The following is a 27,101-nucleotide window of genomic DNA, read 5'->3' on the forward strand; positions in this document are numbered from 1 at the left end:
ATTTTTCCTGGTTCTGGACAAGTTCTTATTCTTACTATTGTCTTCCTGATGTTTCGCTTAGTAAGATATCCAACTCCAGCTATTAATACTACATACTGGACTGGCAACCTACCTGATATTACCTGCAAGGCCTCTGTGGACACCGTCCGACATGCCCGAGTAATCCCTAGTAATGCAAATCTTTGTGCTTGTACTAGGTGTTTTTGAATAACCTTATTCCCAATCCTATGAACCCAAGCCCCGGCAGCATAACACATTATAGGTGAAAATAAACAATCATATAACAGATTGAGGCCTCTACCTTTTATACCCCAATCTCTTCTAATCACCCTCCGGAGCTTGGCATATAAGGTTTTAATTTTAACTTTTAAATACTTAACGTGTTCTGTAAAGAACAAACGTTCTTCAATCATTAAGCCTAAATATTTTGTTACTTGTGCATATCGAACGGCACTCCCCATCAGCCGTACAGTAGGAGCTCTATTCATGCTTAGTCTTCCCTTGAGCAACATCTGAACCGTCTTTTCCTTTGAGACCTGCAATTTATGTTTCCTTGTCCATATTTCTAATGTTCTCAAAGCTTCTTCTGCTTTGCTTTCTATGGAAGATCTGGAATTTCCCTGAACCATCACTACCAGATCGTCAGCATAAGCTATCTTTGTGACACCAGGCATTTCTTCATTTAAATATTCATCAAAGACCATGTTCCACGCAAAGGGGCCAATCACCGAGCCTTGTGGACATCCTTTATTAACTTTCCTAGTTATCTCTGTATATCTTGTTTTAACTACTACTTCCCTATTGGAAAAGTAGCTTCTAAATACATTATATAATTTTGTTGTACATACTTCTTTAATTCTAGACATGATGCCTCCCCAGCATAAGTGGTCAAAAGCACCCTTAAAATCAATAAATACACCCAAACAATACCGTTCCTCACTGTCCTCCACCGCTTGAAGCAATCTATATACCGCATCTTCAGTTGATGAGTCTTTCTTAAAACCATATTGGTTTTGTGATGACATATTTCTTGAATCATACCTCATCATAAGACGGTTCATACATAGTCTTTCATATATCTTGCCCAAAACAGAGAGGAGGGCAATTGGACGATATGTACTAGTTTCATTAAGCATACGATCTATTCCTTTTATAAGTAATTTTATCTGTGCTTTCTTCCACTCATCCGGAAAGGCACCCTCTTCTAAGCATCGATTATACAGATTTAAATATAATTCTGGAGCCATTTGAAAAGATCTTTTCATAACCAAAACTTCTATTTTATCTAGGCCCGGCGATTTACCATCCTTCGCCTGGCCCATGGCCGTTGTCAACTCTTCTAACGTAAACTGTTCTTCTGGTGTCACAACAATATTTTGACCATCTATTTCTAATTCACTGACTTCTTCATTTTCATCTGGAAAGAGATCGTCCAATATCCTGTTCACTGATTCTTCCCAAGTTAAAGTTTGACTATTTTCATTGCCAATAGTGCTCATTATTTCCGATAGGCTTCTTTTATTAGTTAATAATTTAAAAATAGAATTCCATGGATCCCTAGATCCTTGTTTGCTCACATATTCCCTCCACTTATTCTGTTTAGCTTTACAGATAGCTGTAACATATTCTTTACGACAAGCTTTATACATATTTTTATACACCTCACACAAATCTAAATCTCCAATTCTTCTTACAGCCTGGAACTTTCTTCTTAAACGAAAAGTCTCTCTCCTTTTTTCAGATAATTCAGTACTCCACCAGAATACTGGCCTATTAACCTTATACCTTTTCTTCATACTACTAGAACATGCATCATTTAAAATAACAGTTAATTGTTTAACATAATCATTTGATGTCAGGCCCACCCAATTTATTTCATTAATTCTACTCAAAAACACCTGCTCAAACTTGGGCCACCTTGCAGTTTTATCCATAAATCTATCAATATCATTCAATATTCTCACTGAATCATTTATAACACAGGAGAAAGAGATGCTATTATGATCACTAGTAGTATGATGTTCTATCACTTTCCAATTTCTAATATTATCCACAATAGAGGTAGACGCCAAAGTTAAATCAATATATGACTGTCCATGTACCGTGGAATAAGTAGGAGCATGTCCTGTCACATTTAACACCTCCATACCTGAGGCAGCAATGAATTCCTCCAGCATCACTCCTCTTTCATTGGATACATCACTACCCCACAATGGAGAACAAGCATTAGAATCCAAGGCAACCACTACATTACAAGAGCCAACTAATTCATATAATTTATCTAAATACTTTATATGTTGTTCCATTCCTTCTGATGGCTGGCAATATACTGTAACAACATACAACTTGCCACATTTCCCTATAATTTCACAACAAACGTGTTTCTCATCACACAGTGATAACACTTGTGTTACAACCACTTCAGGATCTCTAATTACTATGGCCGTCATTGGATTATCACCTTTAGAAACAATTCTATATCTAATAGGATAACCTGCTACTTTACCTTTAATTACATATGGCTCCTGCAAGAGGGCCACCGAGAAATCTTCACATTCCATTATATGATTTATTTGCAATGCAACTGCCTTAGCTCTTTGTGCATTTAGTTGTAAAATTTTAATATACTTATCCATAATTAATTTTTCTTTTATGAATGTCTAAGGCCCTTTGATACTCAATACACTTTTTATCCACGGCAGCATGAGCAGTCTCTTCATTCTTCCCTTTACAATTACAACACTCAGGCTGTTTCCCTCTATTTGGACAATCTTTAAACAAATGTTCTTTGGAACAGTGACCACATCGCATCTCTCTCCTACAATACTTTGCAACATGGCCAAAAGCAAGGCATTTATAACATTGAGTAATTGAATATATCTCTTTAAATTTGTAGGCCATCCATCTCACAAATAATCTTACTCTATCCTTAACATTATTCCATAATATAGGAGATAACTGTAAAATCCAGTTATTCAACTGTGTATTCCTATTCCTATTTACAGTTAAAATCTCAATATTTTCTTTAAACTTCTTTTCACTTATATCACAGTCTTTAAAGTTTTTCACCCACAATTGCTGCAATAGTTCTTCTTTCTCTACATCTTTTTCCACATCAAATAATACGATTCTAGGATATACAGGTTTAGGCACAATATACTTTAATCCTAAGTCCTGAATTTTGGAACACGATTTCAACTTTATCAGATCATCATTTGTTTCAGCTTCTACCAGGACTCCCCTATCTCTTATTGGTTTTAAGTTCCGAACTTTAAGGTTTGATAACATTGGCCTTATTTCTTTTAAGATATCCACTTTAACATCTTCGCTCGTTTTATGTTTATCTGTCGTTGCTTTAATAATCATAACCTTTGACACTGTATCTTCAAGTTTATTTTTCACAATAGTAGAATAACTTTGTTTTTCCTGCTTTCTTTTTACTTTCTCTTTCAATAAGACATTCTCAAGATATACTTCTTGCGCCTTTTGTTCCAATTTATCCCATTTTTCCAAAATAATTCTTATCACTGCAATAGGGACTTTACTTTGCTCATTCCACAAAACCGAGCTTAATTCACTCCTTATTTCTCTAACGTAATCAAAACCTTCCATACTCGGCCGCTCACTTACACTGTTTTTTCGTTTTCTCTTCTTATGTTTTTCCCCATCGCTTAGTTCTTGTTTATCTTCCACTTTTTTTAACTTTTTACTTTTACTTCCTTTTTGCAAAGATTGGGAAGTACCTGGTAATGATGTTGATCTTGTCTTTACTGGTGTTCTCTGTAAAGTTTTTCCAATAAAGATATCCTGTTCCACTAGTTCCTGGGCTGAACAAGAAATTTCTTTTATCGAATCTTGTCGTTCACCTTCAGTAATAACGTTCACAACTGGCTGTACTTCTTGATCATCCATCCTTATCAAATCCTCCTCACTTGAAGAGGCAGAGGAATAAGACATAATGTATAATATAAAACTCTATATTTACAATTAAAAACTGAATCTAAAAACAGAAATCAGTAACTATTTACAAATATACAATCAATGTAAGCAAACAAGGAGCCACAATCCACTTGTCAAAATGTAATATTAAAATTGCACTTAGAAAATCTATTCAATAAATGCGTCTAAAACACTTTGCCCAAGTTTAACAGGCAAAGGTCCCAGAAACCTTTGGTGGCAATGGAAAATTTTGGGAGCGAAGTTGAAAAATATGTAATTAATGATATCCAAATGTCGCAAGATTATTTAATGAAAAAACCTTCGAGCCGACAGGCCAGTAAGGCTCCAGGAGTTAATGGAATATACCCTATAATCTTAAGGGAGGCGGCAAGTGAGTGCATTGAACTATTAAAGCTAATTATGCGAGCATCACTACACTCTGGGGAGATTCCGTTGGATTGGAAAAGTGCCAATGTATCTCTCATACATAAGGGTGGCTCTAAGAGTGAAGTGGGAAATTATCGATCTGTCAGTCTAACTTCAGTGGTAGGGAACATGGAGGCAATGATCAAGGGTGGAATTCAGGATCATTTGGATCGAAGTGAAATTCTCAGCATGGTTTGTAAAGGGAAAATCATGATTAACAAATCTTGTTCGCTATTTTGAAACGGTCACTCAGGAGCTGGATTTATAAAATTATTTCGACATTGTTTATTTAGATTTCAGCAAAGCTTTCGACTCAGTCCAACATGAGCGGTTGCTTTTTAAGCTGTAACAGGTTGGAACCACTGGGAAAATCCTTAGATGGATAGCAGGGTGGCTTCAGGGCAGGAGGCAGAGGGTTGTGATAAATGGCTCTTCCTCATATTCGTTTGATGTAAGAAGTGGGATTCCTCAAGGATCAGTATTAGGATCACTGTTGTTTTTAATTTTCCTAAACGATATCGATGAAGGGATAGAGGGCGTGATGTCTAAATTTGCAGATGATGTTAAAATTGGTAGAGTAGTTAATGATCACTGTCAAGCTGAGATTCTTCAGAGAGACCTAGATAGACTTCAGGAATGGTCAGAAAAATGGCTACTATGCTTTAATCCAACAAAGTGTGAGGTATTACACCTGGGAAAACAGTAATCCCAAAAATAACTTATTCACTTGGTTGAATTCAGCTAAACCCAGTACTGGAGGGAAGGGACTTGTGTGTTGCGATACGGCCAGACATGAAATTCTCCGAGCATTGTAAACAGACTGCAAGGAAGGCCCATGGTGTCCTCTCGATGATCTATCGAACTTTTGCAAGTAGAGAGAGGCACGTGATAATCCCATTATATAAGGCTTATGTTAGACCAAACTTGGAATACTGGGTTCAAGTATGGAGACCGCACCTAAAGAAAGACATCGAGCTTCTTGAAAGGGTGCAAAGACAAGTAATTCGCATGATGAGATCGGCAAATGGTCGTCCTTATGAAGAAAAACTTCGAATATGTTGATTTGCAGAGTTTTGAAACTAGACACCTTAGAGGAGATTTGATTAAGGCTCTGAGAGGCATCAGTAAAATGAATGGGGACCAAATTTTCAAGATTATAAATGATGCTAGAAATAGGGGACATAAATTCAAGTTACGGGGGAGATGTTTAGATTGGACTGCAGGAAGTTTAATTTTAGCCAGCGAGTTATAAATTACTGGAATAAGTTGCCTACATGGGTGTTAGAGGCTGACAGTTTGGGGAAATTCAAAGGTCATCTGTTATAGTACCTTTGGGTGAGGGAAGCGCATAGGATGATAGGTTTCATTTCCTTTTCTTTTATTAATTATTATTATTTATTTATTATTTTTTTATCATTGTTTTATTCGTTGGTGCGGTATGCTGCACCAACCAAAAAAAGTATGCTACACCATAAGAAATGACTTCCTTACACCATGCGGCCATTAGTAATACTAATACTAATACTAATAGTTAAAATTGTATATGCTGATGACTGAGTGGTGGCCATCGAGGGGGGATCCAGAAAAGTGCTTGAGGAGTGTATGGCACCAATTATTGACGAATTGGTAACATGGGCGAATACAAACATATTAAAAATTTCACCAAGTAAGACGAATTTTAACGACATTTGGCAATCACGTCAACTATAACAGACCTCCTAGGAATCTTCTTAATAACATACAGATACCATATGTCTCTGAGACTACATATTTTCTGTAGTTTCTTATGCCACTAGCATTTGGCATCAAAATGTTACCAAAGTCATGATAATATCCTTGATAAAGATAATATCCTTGCAAACAAAGATAACAAAGATAATATCCTTGCAAAGCTTCGTCTTACTAACCATTCACCGCCTTCCAAGAACTACTTCTAACAATGCCTTGAAGGTTTTGGGAGGAGTAATGCCACTTGACCTCTATACCATTTCTCGAGAATGTTGCACAATCTCAATCGCTTCTCGGCCTTTTGGCTAAAATCAAAGTGTAGTATCTGTTCTTATCAGCTTAGGCCGCCGTAGCCTAGTGGTCAGGCGCGTAGGTGCATAAGTACACGTGCCTTGAGTGACCGGGGTTCAAGCCCGTGACTGCTGAATACGGTGCTGTTTCCTGTATTCAAATCTATCTTGCGAACTCCTCTGACCGTTTGGTCGTCCCGGAGTATAAACAGAAAATTTATTTATTTATATTTAAGAGTTATATTAGATGATAGATTAAGTTCTCTGTCGCATGTTTCAAAATTCGAAATTTTACTACCGCAGTGGTTAGGATCTCTAGAAAAGAATGGTGTATTACTAGGAAGACCCCCAGTCTTTTCATTATATTATCATTGTATTATAAGACGATCTTTTTATCTGTAGTTTCTTATGCCACTAGCATTTGGCATCAAAATGTTACCAAAGTCATGATAAAACAAAGCTAATATCCTTGCAAAGCTTCGTCTTACTAACCATTCACTGCCTTCCAAGAACTACTTCTAACAATGCCTTGAAGGTTTTGGGAGGAGTAATGCCACTTGACCTCTATACCATTTCTCGAGAATGTTGCACAATCTCAAAAAGGGACTTTCGATCACAGCGTACGGAATAACAACCGACCACGGAAATAACATAAAGCAGGAAAAGGCTAGAATTTGGAGTGAATTAACTGGGATTTGGCAACGCCGGTGGGATGGGATCGAAGCCAATTTGGTCTCATCACTAGGAAATATATACAAAAGGCTGACTACCTGACATCCCCAGCTCATGGTTTAGACCAAATATATGAAGTTATATGAAGTACACTTATATGAAGGTCGCTGAGCAGTGCAGAGGGGCTGCCAGGGCAGGTCATGGAATCTTGTTAATGATATATAGGAATTTTGTTAGCAGGGACAGGGAGGTGATTATTCCATTGTACAAGGGAATGGTCAGGTCACACCTAGAGTATTGTGTCTGGAGGCCTCATTTTAGGAAGGCTGTAGAGTTGCTAGAACGAGTACAAAGAAGGGCAAAAAGATTGGTGAGGGGAACAAAGGGGTGCTCTTACCTTCTTGGTAAGAGCACCCCTTTGTTCCCCTCAAGTTCAGGCTTAAGTTCTGAAAATTAGAGCGCCTGGAGAGTAGGCACCTGCGAGGTGATCTGATTGAGGTGTAAAAAAAACCTTGAATGGGTGGAGCAAGCTGAATGCAGATGGGATTCTTCGTCTTGCTCAGATTAAGAACCTGAGGGGGCACAGATTCAAATTGAGGAAAGACAGTTGTAGAATAGATGTGCGGAAATTTTCCTTTAACCAGCGGGTAGTTGATGGATGGAACAGACTTCCATCTTTATTTGTGGAAGTTGATATCCTAAATAAATTTGAGGCTGAGCTGGACAGGCATTTGGAACGAATGGATGAAATAGGAGGTTTTTTTTTTTTTTTTTTTTTTTTTTTTTGGCTGATGCTGCATAAACTTGCTTTCTTGCATCGTTTGCCCCTACTAATGCAAATGCTAACTTCAGCTGGGGTATCTAATGCTGTCCCACGTCCATTATATAGTGGTCCGATATGGTTTGTCCTTCTCTTCTTGCATTTATATACGTGAAGAATTTCTTATCCCCACTCTTTGCTCTCGTTGTCAGTAATTTCTCATAATCTGCCTTTACCAGCCTGACCTTTTCTGTGTCATTATTACAGATCAATTTGTAGCTTCTATAGGCTTCAGTACCTTTCGTTGCTCTGTAACTTTTCCATACCGTATGTTCTACTCAAGTAATCTGACAGCTTCCTTATTCATCCAACTTGGAATCCTCCTTTTGGAGTATTTTTAATGGTATATACGCATTGAAGAGTTCTGTGATTAATATTTTAAAGGTATACAATAATTCAATTGTATTCGCTTTCTCTGAAATATCTATCCAGTTAATAGAGGCCATTTAGCACGTTAAAACGTTGTAATTTCCTTTCCTGAAATTATAACTCATTCCTTTGCCATTAGTGGTGTAACCCCCGCCTCCCCAATCAATAAAAAATAATACCAATAATAATAAAATATCGCTAACTTCTCTTTTTTTGATGACGTGCAGTTGCAGTCGTGGAATTATCATTTTGTCCATCAGCCAGGATGCCGTATTGTGTAATTTATTACACTTCGAAGCAATCCAAAAATAATATTATCAAAAATATATATATATATATATAGAATTCTCAATTATACACACAGCACAAACTGGAAATGTGTGTAATAACGCAAAATTTACACAAAAATTATATTTCAGGTTGAAATTTGGTTTACCACAAAACTTGATAATCCAACTGTTCGATATAGGATTACACAATAGAATAACATTTCTTTCAACATAAACTGGATATTAGCTCAAATTAAAAGAAGAATTTTAAATATTTTTAATTTTTAAATTGTGAAATATGGCTTATTTCTATAATCCAATTCAGAAAAGAGTTGCGCTCTCTGACGTGCGTATTATGATATATTTGGTTAACTCTTTGAAATGTTACGTCGCTACTCTAGGAAATTGGTATCGCTCGGGTATTTTCTGCAGGTTTATTTTTGAGTTAAAAGATTTTCTTTGTAAAGGAAATCTTTGTAAAGAAAATCTTTTAACCACATCTGTCCCTCAGAAATATCTGACAACCTATAAAAGAAATTTTCAGGGAGTTTTATTTACTGCATGTTAGATTGTTATGACGGATCCGCCCAACACGGGGGTCGCCAAACTTCTTTGACCGTCGACCCCTTCAAGAGTTTCTTGACTTTTTATCGACCCTCTCTATTTTACTATTACGTAATTATAATAGGACAAGCAAAAAAGACGCTTATGTTAGTTTTTAGATTGTTTATTTTATAGTTACAGTGTTTATTATATGTATAATAAAGTACTGTATATTATTATATTGGCTTAACGTCAAAGGAATACGTTTTTGTTTTTGACGTCCTTCTTAACATTACATATTTGATAGGAGGGATAAATAATATATAAAATTTAATTTAGATAACAAAATAACAATAATACAATCTTCTTTATATATATGAAAATAAGACTTTTATTAACTTAGTGTACAATTTACTAACGTTGTCAATGTGCAGGGTGTGCTTCGTGACTCTTGACAAGATTAGCAACGTTGGGTTCAAAATCAGTAAGTTTCAGCCTTCAATCGCCACAGATTTCTATATCTTTGTTTTGTTAAAACGGAATTAACATGGCTGAAACCAGCTTCAACCATGTACGAGCTTGGAAATGCAAGCAAAAAGGGGAGTATCACTTCAGAAAGTTTTGGATATTTTTCTACAACATTTATGTTCGTCCAAAAGTAACTTAAAGTCCTCTTTTTAAAAAGCGTCTTAGCTTCAAGATTTACTGACAATTCAATAAGTTCATCTTGTAAGTTGTATTCGTTATTTTCAATATCTGCAGAAAACGGCGTGATAATCCAATCTGGAATTGGCATGTTTTCAAAATCTGCAAAGCGCAATTTAAAATCATCGCTCAAATTTTGAAGATGTTTTGTGTATATTTCTTTATCTTTTACTTCCGGTTGCCGTAGATTCGAAAAGTACTGAAAATCTTTTCGTAACAATGATTATTTAAAGAAGGCTAATTTAGATTGGAAACCTAAAAGAATCGTGTCATCTTTACCTTGTAGACGGGTCTGTATGTCATTAAATTTTGAAAATAAGTCCGCCAAGTAGAAAATATGATTCTTATTTCTTTTCAGTTCATCACTCAAAAACAAATTAACATCTGTAAGAAACTCTAGGTTGAGTCGAACAACTCAACAAATCTTTGTAGACTTGCACCTCTAGGCAACCATCTTACTTCAGTATGCAAAAGTAATTGGTTTGATACTTCATAATTTTTTTCACAAAGTTCGGCAAACAATCGCGATTTAAGAGGATGAGCTCTAATTTGAATAATAGATTTAATACCCACTCTTAGAGTATCATGCAGTTCGTCACTGATAGTTTTTGCCACCAAATGGTTTCGGTGCAACACACGGTGAATAGTATGCACACTTTGAACTTTTTCTTTCATAAAGGCGGCGAAACCTCAATAACGGCCCACCATTGCAGGTGCGTCATCTGTGGCTACTGCTGTTATATTAGTAAATGGAATATCATACTTATTTAAATATTCCTCCAATCGCTGAAAAATTGTCAACCCCGTTCCGTCACTTTCAAGATATTATGCAAATAACAATTCGTCAATAATTTGATGTTTGGTTTTACTATAATATCTTACATAAGCCATAAGAATAGGACTATCAAATGTAGATTCATCAAGTTGGAAGGAGAACTTACTGTTTTTGATTTCTGATACTACAGTTTTTTCTACATCTTCAGCCATTTCACCAATACACCTTTTCACGGTATCCGCACTCAATGGTAAGCATTTTAAAACAGGGCCAGAATCTTTTTTCATTATGGTTTAAATCACTTCTTTGATTACGGGTCCTCTGATATTGTATATGGTTTTCCTGTTTTTTGCTATATATTAAAAGAAATATTGTAGGAGGCTGTTAATCCTTGTTATTGTCAGCTTTGGCAGGTGCTTTCATAGATGATTTTATAGTTGGTCGATGTGTGTATTTCTCTTTCAGTTCTTTAAAAAAGTCAAGATCTTTATCTTTCTTATCGGGATGGAGTCTTTGAAGATGATCTATCATTTTTGCTGGTTTCATTGCATCGTTACTAAAAGTTTTTTTCACAAAGAAGACACATAGGCCTTGTTACGTTTCTTAGTGAAGCAATAAACCCAAGTTTCAAATATTCTAACGAATATTGTCTACATTTGTTTTTAGAATCTGAAGCTGTCATTGTGGTTACTGGGGTTGTAACAAAATAATTAAAATTGAAGTCAGTAAGCAAAAGTAATAACTGCTGTGGGGGGAGGGGGAGATTTTTGATTTAATTTTGGTTTGTATATATATTTTACATTTATATATTATATTTATATTTTATAATATTCGTATATATCCCCTTTTTTTATATTTATCCCCACTTGCAAATCTGACAATTTCTTTACAGAAAATTCCAAGTTCTAGGGGAAAATCTCCTTGAAGTGTTTAATTCCCTTTGGATAGGCCTTACACAGAACAACAAAGAGACACACAAATGTTGTATAAAAAAATATCAGTTTATTGAACATTTTTTACATAGATACATCAAACAAAAGAAATTTATTAAACTCATGACCAAATAGATTTAATTTCATCTTCTTATAACAGAATGTATATGAGCAAGGTATTTTGCCTATTGAGTAAACTCAAGGAGGGCTATTTCCTTTACATAAATCATAATCAACTATCTCCTCTTTTTAACTAACAAAATGTTTCTATTTCCTTACTCCTGAGTTCAATTGACTTTCAAAAGAATCTATTAACATTCTCCTTTCATTACAAAACAATTCCTACTCCAAATTGATAAAGCTCCGATACTCTTAATTTCAGTATAAATCATTACTCTGTTTTCTAACAGATTATAGCCTACAACCTTCTCTAATCTAGGTAATTATTACTATCAAATTTCTACAATTAACTACTTGCACATTCGGGGGTTACTGACATCCGTCTATCCCCTTCCAAAATTCATACTTAGTCATTCACTTTTTTTTTTTTACCAAATATTAACAAGTATCAATCACTTCAAAAATTTTATATCTATTCCCTTCCAAAATTTATTTATATATATATTGACTTGCCCTGGGTAATGTCCTTCAGTTCATAACATTCACTAACTTATTCATTACAATATAGCACTACTTATACATATGTGTTCAATCAAAAGTTCTGATAAATTGGTTATCGGGTGTCTATAGTCGGTGAGATGGTGAGAGTACTTAAGCAAACTAATCACTTACTTACATAACTTGGCAGACTTCACGGTACATCCTTCTCTAAGCGAGTCGGGGATCTTTTCTATCTGGGTCGCATCTCACAATCACTGGGGGAGTTCGACACAAGATACTGGATTCTTCCTGGGTACCTTTTTATTTCTTTAAGGACGCATTAATTTCATCTGATCAGAATGGCTGTACTCTTTTTGTCTGGCTTCGGATCTCATCAGCTCCAGCGTACTTGCTCTCAGAATATCAGGCAATCTCGTTCCTTCATAATGGAGTTGACTCCTTCTCATCTACTTTAAGGATCTTGAAAATTTTTCCCTCTTTTCTATGGCACGTGTTCATCTCTCACTTCGAAACTCAGTCTACTTTTGACTGACTGTCTGACCGACTTCTGCACCTCAACTTCATCTTCCACTTACTCGACTGCCTCTCTCACTAACTTTTTAAATCAACGACTTAACTGTTCACTTAAAGCTTATCTACCCCTCTTACTGACTACACATTAAAACTTAGCCACTTTTCTCCACCGGCTACTCTATCTAAAGAAACTCATTCCTTTCTTTTCTTCTCCAACTCTCATCTTACTGCCCCACTCACTGACACTGACTCACTCTTTTTTTTTTGTCCGTCTCCATCCACAATTTTTCTTCCGAGTTTGTCACGCCTTCCTACAGTGGTTTCTACCAATCCCCTCTATCTTTTTTCCATTTTTCTTCTTTAATTCGTTGGTAGGTCAGCCAGCCCTGTAGCACGTGATTCACAATACCCCTCTCCTTTTTTTTATTTCCCACCTGTTGACATCCGTTGAGCTCTTTCATGTAGGCCGAATGTATCAAAACAACTCCTCCTGTGTCATCACAGCTTGTCTCTATAGCACTTCAGAAAAACCACAAATGTGTCACTGGAGACTATCGCGTCTATTTTTAGAGGCTTGTGTGTGCGTTTTGCCGAATGCGTTTCCGGTGTGTGACCCCTCATAAACTTTAAGTTGTTTGTTGCGCCGAACCTCCTGCTGGTTGCTATAGTATTTTCCGTCAGTTTTCTGTTTTAACGGATGTAAAGCTAATTTTACTGTTTTCGTTCCATTACCCTTTCCCAGGACAACTAATTTTGCTCTGCCAGTGTTATGTAGGAAATTTTACAATAGGAAAATTTTTTTTTAATAATTTCAGCCCCTACCAGAATAAATTAGATTTCAAAACTGCAGATTTTATTCCTATATCTCATTAATGGCAAGAATCTAAAAAGGAAAACTAACTTCCGAAGTCTAAAAAAAAATATTTTATTTTTTTTTTGTAAGATTTTCAGATCTTACACTGCCAACCCTCCTCAACTCTTCAACATAGAGAAGTTTAGTTCGTGAATTATGAACGAATATGTTGATATTATATGTATGTTGATGAACTTTAGAACATTAACGCTCAGTTGTATGTCCATGCACAAAAATGAGACTGGGATCGAATACGTGTAAGTATAAATAAATAAGCAACCGTGCACGTGTTGCAATCTCGCTCCCGCCGCGCCCACCCGGCGGGAACCACCGACATCCGTTTATTGGTAAAAACGTCATTTTGGCCTACTTGATTGGCCTTCGTAACTATTTTCATGACCTTGCTCCATCTTACAGGTCCTATTCATGTCACTGTTCCCACGATTCACTCTTAATTGCGTTGTCATTCAGGACGGAGGTAATCCAAGTTAACCGAATTAAATATTACCCGTACAATGATGTCTTATATTTTTCTATTGACCACTAACAATGTTATATCGACTTCTGGGGGTCGATATCGACCACTTTGGCGACCACTGGCCATACCCATAAAACACAACGCGGAAAGGGGAGAATGACAGAGTCATCATCAAAAATACTTAAAGTGCTGGATTTCCTTTACACATTAAAATAATACACTTAAAAAAAACTTTATTAATTCCATTTCATAGGATCAGCAGTTTTAAAAAACTTAAAAAATATATATATATATAAGAAAGTTTGAAACGATTAGTAAAAAAAAAAAAAAAAAAAAAAAAAGTAGTGCTTATTTGAAAAAAATATGTGAAAAAAAGAATTCAAAGTTGCCTTCTCTTTCGGCAATAAATGAACACAGCAGTTTCGGTGTATTTGGGCGTTCACAACCGTCTTTTGAGATCCACTCGTTGCAGAATATTGTTCAAAATACTTCACTGCCTTTTCTGCTTCCGGAAATCAGTTCCCAGTAAACACCCTTTAGTTACAAGATGCTGAGTCATCTTTGAGCCCTCGGGTATGAAACTTGACGTGCGCCTCCTTCAGATTTGTTTGAGCGTGCTTGCCTGAATAGCGGCAGAAATGTGTTTATTAACGCAAAGCACAATTAGAACAGTTGACTGAAACTAGTCATCTGTATAGCCCCTTTTAATTGTTCCTCTCCAAGGCGAATTTAACGCAAAAATGACTCAAACCCGACTTGACCGTGCTATTTCTTCGAGTTCATCAGCAGGCGAAGGGAGTCTTTGCTCATTCCCGTAGCAATCGATTATTACCATGTCACTCTGGTTGGCAGTAATTAATCAATGGGCGTAAATCCAGCTCTATGAACGCAATTAAATACAGACCTTATCAGAGCGCAATCTTGACCTTCTCTCATTAAATCAGTGCCACTCTTCCTACGCGTAATTGTTCTAGCTCCGAACAGCTAATATGTATCAATGCCTTGTATTGTCCGTTTTTCGAAGTTTTAATTGCGTGGTGTGGAGTTAAACAACTGTTTCGCCCGCAATTCTTTTGTGGCTGTTTTTCATCTAGGAAACAAACACTGTGTAAAATACACACAACTTGTAAACCCCAAATTTTGAACTGCCTGGACGGGATATATCAGAGGTGGCCAACAAGTCGATGACAGCTTTAATTTCGGTCGATCACGACGAATTGTGAACATATATAGAAAATAGATTAGTCAAAATCTAAATGTTATGATTATTTTGCGCCCCACTACATACGCTTATTACAAATCCGTTTAAACACGTGACTACTCTTGTCGCCGCGCATCAGCTAGGCTTGTCTAGTTCACAGAGTAATACTCTGTGGTCTAGTGAAAATTCACGCAGTTATGTTGTGGAAAGCATAGTGTGTGTCGAATTCTTATTTAGCTCACTTAATATTAATAACTGGAGAGTACCTATACGTTAATTTAATATCCCTTGATTTAAAATGAATACTACGAAAAAGAGTAAAACGTATCATTTTCATCAAGAGTCGGAACTATACTTTTTTGTAATGATAAAAGAAAAATGTTGTCGTTTGATTTGCAATGCTTCCGTGGCTATACCCAAAAAAGGAAATTAAAAAGGCAGTTCAACGCATCCATGTTGGATCCCCTTACCGCTTTCAATATTTATTAACGATATTAATATCTTTATGGTAAATACCAATCGGACTTTCCGCCTAATAGTGACCTTAGAAAATAATAACTTAAATCCAGATTATTCGCGCAACAAAATTTCTTCATGACACGTAATTTACAATCTAAAGCAGTGACTGTAGCATCATTTAAAGTGAATCATCTTCTTGCAAAAAAATGCAAACTATTTTCTGATGGTCCATTCATCAAAGGCGCATTTTTAGAAATAACAGATTCTCTTTTTGAAAATTTTAAGATCAAAAATGAAATTAAAAGTGCTCTTCGAGATCTGTAATTATCTCGAAATACTGTGATGCGACGCAAAGAAAAAAATAGTAAAAATGTGAGCGAACAATTGAGTGCTCATATTGCTAATTGTGTGTCCTTTTCTTTACAACTGAATGAATCTACAGACGTCAGTGATACAGCGCGATTGCTCGTTTTTATTCATATGGTTTTCGATGATTCTGCCACTAGAGAAGAACTGCTGTGTATGGTTTCGTTAAAAGAAAGAACTAGAGGTCTTGATATATTTAACGCATTCAAAAATTTTATTGAAAAAATTAAATTACCACTATTTAAGCTCGTATCAATAACAACAGGGCGCCTCTGTAGCCAGGTAGGCAGGAGCAGCAGTGCGTAGCACACGCTTATTGATTAGACCGGGGTTCGAGCTCGTGACCATCAAATACGGAGGATGCAGAAAGGTCAGGAAATGACCACCGCATATCCCCGGAGCAATACGGCCTTAGTTGCTAATGCTCCTAAAAAACCAAATAACAAGAACAACTGATTAGACCGGGGTTCGAGCCCGTGATCACCAAATACGGAGGATGTGGAAGGTTAGGGAATGACCACCGCATATCCCCAGCCCGGATAAAGGGTAAAGGTTGGCGTCAGAAAGGGCATCCGGCCGTAAAAATTTCATTCCAAAAGAGTAAAAAATGCTGACCTCATGGAAAAAAAGGCGAGGACAAAAAAAAAAAAATAATAATAATAATAAATAAATAAATAACAACAGATGGAGCCAAAGCAATGACAGGACATCTTAACGGATTCATCGCATTGTGCCAAAAGGATGGCGAATTCCCAGATTTTTTGAGTTACCACTGTATCATCCACCAACGATCTGCCAACCTGCTCTGCACCAATGTGGAAGATTATGGTCCATTTCTCTCAACATGAATTGTTGAGGAGGCTTCCATCCTGCAGTGGGTTGAAAATGGCTGCAGTTTTTTACCATCCACCAACAAGTGTTGACCAGCAAAAGATTAAATACTAAGTGTTTATGGACATAGCTTTCAAAATCGTGAATTCCATCATAGGTCCTCTTTAATAAAGGAGACTTTTCAAAAATACAACTCGATGAAAATGAACCAGATCTGATATTGCACACAGATGTGAAGTGGCTGAGGCGGAGTAAGTTTCTATAGAGATTTCGAAATTTGTGGAATGGAATTAAAAAAAATTGTTGATCAAAGGGGAGATGGTTATCAGCAGCTAAAAGATGTAGAGTGGTTGTGTGGTCTGGCTTTTTGGGCAGATTTTACTTTTTGGCCAGTAAATTAAGTGATCTAAATTTGGAATTACACGGAAAAAATAAAAATGTGGGTGGCATGATTTCTGCGTATAAATATCAATTTTTGGCGGCAGTGGCTAAGGATCCTAAAGAAAAAAAATTCTATCATTTTGCAAATATGGAAGTTCATTTGCAAAAATATCCTGTTTTTGAGTTTAATAGTGAGAAATATGTTTCTGAAGTTGAGGAAGTTGTGGGTGACTTTGAAACAATTGAAGACATTGTTCAATATATTCCTTATCCATTTAATGTCGACTTAGATACGAAAAAAAAAAATCGCTGAGATTTTTAACATGGAGAAAATATTACTTGAAAATGAAATTATTACGTTCTGAAACGATATCTTCCTAAAAATCATCAGTAAAAGACTTTTGGAAATATTTTTGCCGAGAAAAGTACCCAAATGTAAAAAAAATGCGGTGAATTTAAATTTCTGTTTTGGTTCCATATATCTATGTGAATCGGCCTTTTCGTATTTGAAAAAAAAAAAAAAAACAAAGACGAAGAATAGCTCTGTTCTTACGGACTTGCAATTATTGTTTACGGTTGGCCCTATCACAGTATATCCCCGATTTTGAAAGCTTAGCATGACATGAAGACACAAACTTCGCATAAATTAAAAAAATAAATACGTATGAATTTAAAATAAGAATTCTAAATTGTATTTAAATTTAAAGACAACATTTTTCAATATGTGTTGATTATCTTTTTTAACCATGTGCAATGAAATTCTTGAGACGGTAGATCGCGGCATATTTTGAAGAAAAAAAGTAGATCGGATCACAAATTAAGTAGGCCACCCCCTGGTATATATAAACATATTAACTTTTCAATTTATCCACATCGTCGGATTTTTTCTTTTTTTTTTTTATTTTTTTCATATCATGTTACGTATGCTGTGTGTGTGATATGGTTACTTACACTAGTGTTCAAAGAAAGTGCATCACCTAGGAACTTCACATTTCTAACCCTTTTTCCCGATGGTATGTTACATTAATGACTAGCATCGCAAATAGAAATATAAACAAAAGATATTTATTAATAGTTAAGGCAAAGCTAACTAATATTTGACAGGTGCTTTCAAAATATTCCAAAATGAGCATTTGCAACCTTTATACAACAGTTTTGGTAAACGCGACAATTATGGCCGAAACGTTATCAGAAGGCCTCCGTTTGCTTCATTTATCATTGTAAATGGAAAACAAATTAAAAAGTTCACTAGGTGCAAACTAATATTTAGTTGAACCGCCCACCTCTTGCCCTAATGACAGCAGCACACCGTCGCAGCATTGACAAGATCAATTTCTGAAGATAATCAACTGATAGTTCGGGGTTCCAAACACGAATTATGGCTTCCACGAAGGGAAGGCAACTACACATTCCACACGATGCCAACAGTTCTCTATAGGATTCAGGTCCGGGCTGTTTCCTGGCCAGCTAACAGTTGTAAAGGACCGTTCTTCCAACCATTTTTTCACCTGTAACAAACACATTACTGTCGGACCTCTAATGCAGATATGAAGCTAAAGTAACTACAGAAGTGCCTACTTACACTTTTCGCCCCCCGACGACAAGGAGCAGAGTCGTCCTGAAAGATGCATTAATACTGGCAGGTTGAAATGGTCTCTAATGGTTGGCAGCGATATAGCCAGGTATCTAATGGCATTTACGGAACCTTTTATAAACTGCAGGTGACCTACTCCGCGATACGAAATGCACCCCCATATCATTTTGCTTGTAGGGAATTTCACTGCAAGACACCATACAGTCTGGATGGGATTCTTCACCACAACTACGGCGAATCGTTCGTCTCCCATCAAAGCCATGCAGGTTGAATTTTTTCTCATCTGAGAAATGACTGACTTCCCCTGCTGAGGGTTCCATTTGACATGCTCCTTACACCAAATTAATCGGGCCTTTTTCATTTTCGTGTGAGGAGGGGGGGCTTCTTCGTAGAACGACGGGCTACAACTCCATTTTTGAAAAGGCGTCTTCTGACTGTTACTGCACTTCCTACCACTCCTGTATTCTTCTCTTTTCAGCCCAGACGAAGAACCTTTACGGTTTTTAAGGCATAAGCGCTTCAAAACGCAGTCCCGTTACGGCGATATGACAGAAAGAACATCCTTCCTCAGGATCGTAGATCATCGTGGCTGTGAATGCCGCCACGTGTTGAAGTGCTCCTAAATGTAAACAGAAAATCAGTGTTTAATTTTTTAACCCCAGTGACTATGTGGTATCCGGAGACTCCTCTCATCAAGAGCTACTGAATGAAGTAGATTTCATGATCGGATGTCCAACAGGTAATAATATTTTCATAATATTATAATTATATAATATTTTACCTAAAGGAGTTTGCACTTAAAACACCACCTGGCAACTGAGTAACTCCAGCGTTTTTTTTTTTTTTTACTATAATGCTCATTTACAATCTGTTCGAGATAACGAACATTAAGTAACTTTGATGTATGACAAATGTCAGCAGATTGTCTTGAATGAAGGAGACGTCCAGTGACGACACTTATATTGAGTTTACTTAATCACTGGCGACTGCTTTCACACCGAATAGTTTAGTTTAATTAAAACATTGAGCACTGCACTACACTAAGTCCAGCAGATGTTGGAGTTTTAATCTTCTGGGAACTTCGCTGTTATCCAACAGGTTCATCGCCATGTAATTTGGCTGCGCTTCTAATCGTTGTTGGTATTTCTCACTGTAATTGCGTGTTTCTTCTTTTATCGTTGGCATTTTCAGATCTCTATATATCATTTTATTGGTGACATAACAGGGCGAGTTTGTAATGGTTCTCAGAATCTTTGATTGAAAGCGTTGTAGTATTTCTATGTTCGAGGTGCTGGCGGTGCCCCAAAGCTGGATGCCATAGGTCCACACGGGTTTCAGTACGCCTTTGTATACATATAAGTAGCTTCTTTGCCAATGATAACTTGGAATCTTAATTCCAATTAGCCAATACAGCTTGCTAGCCAAGTTGTTTCCTCTTTGTCCAAATGTGCTTTCTCCAATGTCTTTCTCGTCTGTCTTAGATGGATTGCCAAGGTATTTAGCATTGTCTGCTTCCGGTATGGCGTGGCCATTTAATTTCACTGGTGGGCATGCTTCCTGTCTCATTGTGAGAGTAACATGAGTAGATTTTGTCTCACTGGTTTTCATGTGGCATTTTTTTTTTTTTTTTTTTTTTTTGCCAAGCTTATGTCTGTTTAAGCTGTTCTTGTAACATTTGTGTTGCAATTATTAGATATTCATCAGTTACAAGTTCTGCTGTGTTATCAACAAATGTTGCTACTAGGGTGTTATCGTTAACTGGGAGTTCAGCGGTGTACAGGGTGTACAATACTGGTCCCAAGACATTCTCCTGCGGCACTCCAGAGAATATTGGGTATAATTTGGTTTGTTCTTCTTTCAGTTTCACTTATCTGCGCCACAGTGGTATCGTCACCGTCCTCCCCACACCGGGGAGAGAGGGGAAAGGCCCGGGTTCGAATCCCCTCAATGACTCGAGGAAACTTAATGGGCTTTTTTCACTCCATGGCTGAGTTAGTCGGTCTCAGGCGTAGATAGCAAAGTTTTTTCCCAGGAACTGGAGTTTTTTCGTCCAGCAAAACAGGCAAATCGATCTTAGAACACACGCAATTTACTGACACAAACACGGGTTAATGTATTCAATTACGGGCAACCGTACTAAAATAATAATTTGAATTTTTTTTTTTCCAGTTTCACTTGGTAATATCTTTCCGTGAGGTATGATTTTATAATTATATATAAAGTATAAAGTGTAAAGTAAAGTGTAAAGTGTGTTTAGGGTCAAGCGGCACCAGGGGTTTCCCCCATCTCCGCGTAGTTTACATTGTGGGTGAACCAGTTGACTGGAAAAGCCAGAGATTCAAAAGTGTATGGACTTTGTATATGTGTGATGCCTTGTACCGTTGTTCATCTGATCATTTAGCCGCCTAAAGCCGCCTGACCAATTATATATATAATTGGTGAGGTAGTATTGCTTCAGTTTGTATAGTAATCCTGCAAGTAAAACCTTGTCGAATGTTTGGCTGATGTCTAAGAAACACAGCCAAGCAATATTTTTTTTGTTTCCAGACCATTGTTGATAAAATTGACAACTCTATGCACTTGTTCAATAGTGCCATGTTGCTGTTTGGAAGCACAATGGTATTGTCACCGTCCACCCCACGCCGGGTGGAAAAGGCCAGGGTTCGAATCCCGTCGATGACGCAAGGAACTTTAATGGTTTTTTTTTTTTTTTTATTCACTCCGTGACTGAGTTAGTCGGTCTCAGGCGTAGGAAGCAAGGTTTTTCCCCAGAAACTGGAGTTTTTCGTCCAGCAAACAGACAAATAGACCATAGAACACATGCAATTTACAGACATAAGTGGATATATAAGAAATTATGGGTGGCTCTAATATGATAGTTTGAGGTTTTTTTTTTTTTTTTTTTTTGAGTGCCATGTTGCTGTCTGAATTCGAATTGATGTGGTGGAATTAAGTTTTCTTCTTCTAGGATCGGTTCAGCCGTTTTAATATTAGCTTTTCTATTATTTTGATAATATTGATAGACTGATGGGCCGGTATTATGTTACTTCATTGGACCGTTTCCCATGCTCTAGTATCATTATTATTTGGGCAACTTTCCAAGCTGCTGGGAAGTAGCCCTCGCGTATTATGGAATTGTATTGTGAGAGCTGAGTCTTGGGCTATCTCTATTTGTGTGCCCTTCCTGAATACTCAGACTGTTTAGAACCTATTTCAATAGTTCAATAGTGCCATGTTGCTGTTTGGAAGCACAATGGTATTGTCACCGTCCACCCCACGCCGGGTGGAAAAGGCCAGGGTTCGAATCCCGTCGATGACGCAAGGAACTTTAATGTTTTTTTTTTTTTTTTTTTTTTTGTATTAAATATGATTTTTATTCAATCAGCAACTGGTACCTCAACCTCTAAAGCCCCACAAGCTACCTGTGTGCACATATATATCAGACGATCCTTGAGGTTTCTTTCTTAGTTTTCCTGCCAAGATAGAATCAGAGTTGTATCCTCAAGCAATGAGACCCTTAGAAACAGTAATCGTAATGACAAAATTTAATTATTCACTTCTAAACTTTTACATATACTCTAGTATTTAATTGGGATATAAAATGAATTATAGATTACAACTTTCTCTATTCCTGCTATACGTAGCAGTTCAAGAACAAAATAGTGGCCTCTATAGTCTATACTTCATTAATCTCTCCGTACATATAACTGGTACTTATTTTATCCACTTGTAGGTAGATAAATATATAAATTGCCTGTCTTACCTAGTTCCATACCCTCAAAAGGCTAACTAAATTCACATGTATGCAGATACTTATATGGCTCTTTGCCTTATAAACTCAAAATATAAAATCGATAACGATGCACTCTTTTTGTACTTATGAAAGATACATATGGTACTTATACACATTCATATATATCCTCTACCCTCAATGCTAGTAATGACATTACATTTTTCATTGTACTTATTTTATATCTTATTGAGGTCCTTACTTCTTTTTACCTTGGTCTTACGAATGCCTTTAAGTTCGTCGATGGCTTACACACTCCTCAGCATTCTCATTACTGTTACTTAATAAGGCAACTTCTCTGTCTTTATTTCACGAGTCATTATTATCTTTTGTATTTCGCCGGGCACAAGTTCAAATAGCAGGTTGGTTTCTCAGTCCTTCTCATACCTAACCTCTCTATAATAATAAAAAAGAACTTACATTCTTTGTCTTGAACTCACCTACCCTTCCGTTACCTCTCCTTTCTGTTGAAAATCGCTTGTGTTTTTCATTTCCTCGTTCTACTTCTTATTTCGTCCTTTCCGTGCTCGCCTCTTTTCCCAAAAAGAGAGTCCCACTTGTTCTGCATCCCTAACCGGACCGCAATTTCTTTGTGACTACCACACTCTCACAAGACGACACTCTGCTCTCTGTGTTCAACCCAAAAAACTCTCTCTCGTCTTTTTTTCGTGCCTTTTTCTTTGTTTCTCTTAACTTTTCTCTCTGACCAATCACTTCCCCCCAATTCTCAGCAACTTCCTCTTTAATCGGTCGTCGGCCCTTGTAACCCTCTCTTGGATTCATTTCAATTGGACAGTACAACTTCCGTAGTTCAGGACAGTATAGTATCTTAAGTTCTAGAAAGTTCTTGCTCTCTCTTTCTGACTTGCCTACTCCATATGGGCGTCTAGCCCCCCTTTAGTTTATCATCTATTGTTGCTTCCACTTAGAGTGACGCTTCCAGTTAATCCACTCCATAGCGATTGTTCCTTTTTTCCAAGAATAAACTTATTTACCATTCCATTTTCTTGCAATATTTGAACCCAATTTCCCGTCGCATACCAAAACCCTGTAATATATTCTTTCTAACTCTTTTTTAAATTTATATTTATTAATTCTTACCCTATACATAATATAGTATATGTAATTCTTACATATACTATATTATGTATATGTAAGATTGCATCTTACAGTATATGTGCTTTAGTATTAGTCCTTTTGCAGGTAGTTCTTTGAGTATTTTACCAGTAATCAAATCGTACCCCGGAACTTTTTTAGAATGCAGTTCCCTTTGTATGATACTCCTTATTTCAGCTGGTGAGAAGGCTTTTACAGGTGGACAAGTTGATAAGAAGCTTCAAGATAACGTTTTTGCCAGGTATTCAGCAAAAGTGTTGGCTTTTTCTGAGTTGCTTTTTGTCTAGTCATTATTAGTTTTTTTGATAGGTGGTACTGGTTGTGTTGGCTGTTTTATCTTTTTGTGGCTTTCGACAAGTCATAGTCAGTGGCATCAGTTGCAGTTATCTGTTCCAGATGTTCTTGAATTGACTCAGTTTTTATTGCATAGAGCATTCTTTTTAAATTTCTTGCTGCGTTGTTAAAATTTCTTTTGTCTTCAGGGTGTCTGCTCAGTTGCCAGACTCGTCTTAGCCTTCTTTCTCTGATATTGTTTATTTTACGATGATTGGCAAATTCTGTTTTTCCCTGTGTGTTTTTATTTCTGGTGCAGCTTCCCAGGCAGCAGCTTGTATTATAGTTGTTAGGTTTTCTACATCTAGGTCAGATATCGTCAGATGTTTTAACAGTGGCGCGTTATCTTATAGGCAAAAAAGACATCTGCCTCGGGCTTCGATCAGAGGCGGCCCCAAAATCACTGTTTCAAAAACTCATTGCTGTTTTTTGCTAATATTTTTAAGTGATTTTAATCGGAACTGAATTTTCTGCCTGCCAAGGTCAATGGGGATTCCACGTGTTGGAGATAGTGTAATTTAGATAGTTCCTGGAGTGCCTTCACGTGGCTAGGGACCGGAGTCGGGACGAAGGTAGCTTGCTCTCTGCCTCTCGGCTGCTAAGACTCCAGGGCCGGCAAACAACAACCATCACAACACACTTACACACACTTGCCGGCTATAAATAACCTACAGATGCTACCGCGGTATATAGGGTGACCCTGGAGGCCGCAATCAATACAAGAATACCTTGTCCCTTGCCAAGGTCAATGGTGTATCACCTGAAGAAATCAATACCTGTTACTGTGGATGATGTGCAACTTGACCTAGATGCTTCTTTAACATCTGAGAGAAGAAGGCTTTGTTCCATTTATGCAGATATATGGCAGAGAGCTGGTCAGCTTCGGAACTTGGCGCCGTGACCAGAGAGTTTTTACCATCGGTGAAGGAGTTCAGGAAGAGAGAACCTTTGTGGTTTGCACCTGGCTTGCATGGTACATTTTTACTTACCGGCCACGGGAGTATTAACAGCAAATTATTCAAATTAGGATTGTTTCCTACCCCACTTGTCTCTTTGGACAGGAATGGAGCATTGACCACATTATTTTCGATTGTCAATATTATCAGGACTACAGGCGTGAACTGCAGCTTGTTTCAGATACCTTCACAATGGGAAGCTTATCCGATCTCAAGCAGCATTTATAGCACGGAACCATTGCCTCACGTGCTTTTAAAAGAAGAGAGGAGCTTAGACTCCCTAATTTGGGATAATTTTTTCAAGCGTCGATGATGATTGGATACTCATTGTAATCAAATATACCCTACTGGACATTGATCGTGTTGCTGTATATAGTATAAATTCTTGGTGTTCCTTTGAAGACGTGGAACCTGTGTATAGCGTGATCGGGGTTAAAAAAATGATAATAAAGAAATAAAACAAAATAAATAAATAAAAAAAAAACTTGTTTCTCCGAGAAAGTGCTTGGAGCAATGTCTACAAGAGATTAGACATAATTATATCACAAGAAATCTTGCTGATCCTAGCAGCTTCTAGGATGGGATCCTCCATGGGATTATTTCCCATATCATGAGAAGTCACTCCACTTCTCCACCCCTCCTTCCTTTAGTCTTGCTTTATTTCTTCGACCTTCTAACTATTGGAGGGTTCCTCTCTTTGATCCTCCTCTCTTCTTTTCTTTCCTACCTCTCCAGCTCTCAAACTTCTTCTATAGCCTTTTTATTTCATCCTAATTTGGACTCTCTCGGGTATTTTGCCCTGGGCTAATCCAGCAGGTGATAATAGATCCTGGCCGCCATCACGTGGTGGGGATGGGGGGTGGGACGTGGCATCCAGGTGTTGCTACTTCCCATCTGCTAAGAGCCAGGTACCAGCCGAAAACATAACAACACACCATATCACTACCAACATTACACTTATACAAAATCCATACACTTTTAAATCTCTGGCCTTCCCAGTGAACTGATACACCTACACTGAAAGCAACGCGGAGATGGGTGAAACTCCTGATGCCGTTAGCCATCAATACACTTTACACTTTACACACCATATCACTACACTTACACGTCCAACACACTACATAAAAATGGCCGGTTTTGGCCTAAGCTTCTACACAAGATGTACAACGGCAGCTGATGGGGGAAACCTGGGATCCGCCTCAATAACACATGATTATCCCCTGCCAAGATCAATGAACTTTGCTTGAAGATTAATTTGAAAATTACGTTTTTTTTTTTTTTTTTTTTTTTCAAAAATAGTTTTACCGATTTTTGTGAAATTTTATATTTAGTTTTTATGTCGCATAATTTGTTTGTCTTGTTTCCACAATAAAAGGAAAATGTTCTTTATTAGTTTTTTCTTTAGATGGTGTCTCCAAATTTCATTTTACCTTGTCCCCATAAAGGTATAGATGAGGCCCCAAAATTCCATTTTGCTTTAGGCTCCATAAAGGTATAACGCGCCACTGTGTTTTAAGAGGTATTTTTAAGTTTACTTTCTCATTTATTAGCTCTTGGAAGTATTCCCAATCTGTGTGTTTATTATGAAGAACTGGTGATTTCTGTCTGATTATAATATGCGAGCTCAAATTTGCTATTATTGGGGAGTGATCAGAAGATAGATCTGTGTAATCTTCCGCAATACCTTTGGTTATGAAGATGTCTAATATATCGGGAACTTTTCTCCTATCTGTCGGCCAGTATGCCTTTAGATAAATGTTCGTAATGATTTTCTTGCATTACTCTTTCTAGTATTCGTCCCCTCGGTGTTATTCTTCTTGAACCCCCAGTCTGTACATGATTGGCATTTTAATCTCCTCTTGCGATAAATCTATCGCAGGAGGAGATTCCATAAAGCTTGGAATAAGGTGATGAAATCATTTTTACTAATATTATAGCTTGGTGATCAGTAGACTGCAGAAATCGTGATAGGACCGCTCCAGTGTCTCAATTGCAATACTCGGGTAGAATTCGTTTTGTACTTGGTTGGCTAATGGTGCTTTATGGAGCTTTTTACAATTATTCCTAAGCGTCCCCGAGCTGTTCCTTCAGGATGTTATGTGTCGTACTAGCTATAGTTCATCATTTTAAATTGGTTTCTG

The 27,101-nt window shown here is 37.1% G+C and overlaps 1 protein-coding gene and 1 non-coding gene across 2 annotated transcripts in view; both read left to right on the top strand.

The window, feature by feature from the left end:
* LOC150076610 (homeobox protein EMX1-like) overlaps nt 1-27,101 on the top strand; it is a 381,825-nt gene that overhangs the window by 17,797 nt on the left and 336,927 nt on the right. The gene's annotated exons all lie outside the window — the stretch shown is intronic.
* LOC150076611 (U2 spliceosomal RNA) lies at nt 6,379-6,564 on the top strand. Its single transcript, XR_016547859.1, has one exon. It is a non-coding gene; the product is annotated as a U2 spliceosomal RNA (small nuclear RNA).

The sequence above is a fragment of the Mastigoproctus giganteus genome, chromosome 13 (genome assembly GCF_048544385.1).
Source record: "Mastigoproctus giganteus isolate SK-2022 chromosome 13, ASM4854438v1, whole genome shotgun sequence".
NCBI lineage: Eukaryota > Metazoa > Arthropoda > Arachnida > Uropygi > Thelyphonidae > Mastigoproctus > Mastigoproctus giganteus.